The sequence below is a fragment of the Humulus lupulus genome, chromosome 1 (genome assembly GCF_963169125.1).
Source record: "Humulus lupulus chromosome 1, drHumLupu1.1, whole genome shotgun sequence".
Lineage (NCBI taxonomy): Eukaryota > Viridiplantae > Streptophyta > Magnoliopsida > Rosales > Cannabaceae > Humulus > Humulus lupulus.
In genome coordinates this window covers 249466537-249468115 of record NC_084793.1, presented here as the reverse complement: position 1 = coordinate 249468115, position 1579 = coordinate 249466537, and the positions used below count along the sequence as shown (strand labels likewise).

The window sequence follows — 1579 nt, the reverse complement described above, 5'->3', positions numbered from 1 at the left end:
AGGACAACTCTCAAATGCATACCCATCTCCACAATAAACACAAGATACATCGGCAACTTGTCCCATAGCAGCTGGTTGTACCATTCCCCCCAAACTCATGTTCTTGAGAAGGTTCGTCATTGAAGAAACTTGAGCGGTCAAAGCTGTCAATGCATCAACTTCAAGTATACCAGCACTTTTCGACTTGTTGAGGCTCTAACATTGGACCATTGATAATTGTTGCTAGCTATCCTCTCCAAAATCTCATAGGCTTCATTATGACTTAGAGAGAATAGCCCAATTGGCTGAAGCATCTAACACCATACGGGTGGAAGAATTGAGCCCATTGTAGAAAGTCTCCATTTGTATACAATGCGGGATCCCATGGTGTGGGCACTTTCTCAATAATTCCTTGAATCTCTCCCAAGCTTCACAGAATGATTCATCTTCCAGCTGCTGAAATGACATGATTTCATTGCGAAACTTGGCATTTTTGGTAGGGGAAAGTACTTCATCAAGAATTTTTCAGCCAACTCATTCCATGTAGTCGCCAAGTCGGGAGGAAGGGTGTTGAGCCAAGCTCTAGCTCGATCCCTCAAAGAGAAAGGGAACAATTTCAACCTTAGGGCCTCATCAGTCACTCCTTGTAGCTTGAAAGAATCACTCACTTCCAAAAATGAACGAAGATGAAGATGAGGATCCTCATTAGGCAGCCCACTAAATTTCCCCACTGTTTGCAACATTTGGAACATAACGGGCTTTAACTCAAATTGGGGTGCTTGAATTTCAGGCCTAACAATGCCCAGATTGAGCTCAATAAACATGGGGGCAGCATACTCCCTTATGGCTCTCTCTTTATCATCAGCCATAGAAATTGTGTTAGTGACATTATTAGTGCTGACGCGGTTCTTCGCCAACAGGTAATTAATAGAATAATAGAATGGGATTAGTGCTATGTAATGAACCGTAACAGATGAATGATCTTGAAATAAAATGGTGATACGAATACTTTTTTAGGTGGTTCAACGGTTAAAATCCTTCTACTCTACCAGCCAATATTATTGTTAGTTTTCTGGTATTCTTTACAGGGTATTTCTTTACACCATCGAATCCAACCCTTTGCAACTCCTAGGGTCTCCATATTTATAGGAGAGGGCGCCTGGGGGTTGGCAAGGGGGGTCATCCCGTGACCTTCTTACCCATCATGTCACTTCTGTGACAATCATGATTAATTCCTAAAACCTGACAAATGAAGTGTGGTCTAATCAATAGGTAAGGGGGATAATGGGCCGTATGGCCCAAACCAGTCGTGGGTGCCTGAACACGCACATTTAGGCTGCGTGTCTGAGAATTCAGGGATATATCAGACACGTGATGTCTGATATATGCACGTTTACATTGCGTAGTTGACTTTATAAAGGGTCACAGCTTCCAACTCAAGCACGTGCATCCTCGAGCTGGATGTCTTCTTAGCCTGTGGTGTCTATACTTCTGACCCGACTCCTTAACCTTAGTAAGCCTTTGGTTATCTCAAGCTAAAGAGGGGGGACCTGGTAACAGCAGCTCCTGGTACGAGGCATCCACTTGGCCGATATAATTA

At 43.4% G+C, this 1579-nt stretch overlaps 1 non-coding gene across 1 annotated transcript; it reads left to right on the top strand.

Moving 5' to 3' along the window:
• Positions 1-358: 358 nt before the first annotated feature.
• LOC133813028 (small nucleolar RNA R71) lies at positions 359-465 on the top strand. The gene has a single exon (XR_009884077.1). It is a non-coding gene; the product is annotated as a small nucleolar RNA R71 (small nucleolar RNA).
• The last annotated feature ends 1114 nt before the right edge of the window (positions 466-1579 follow it).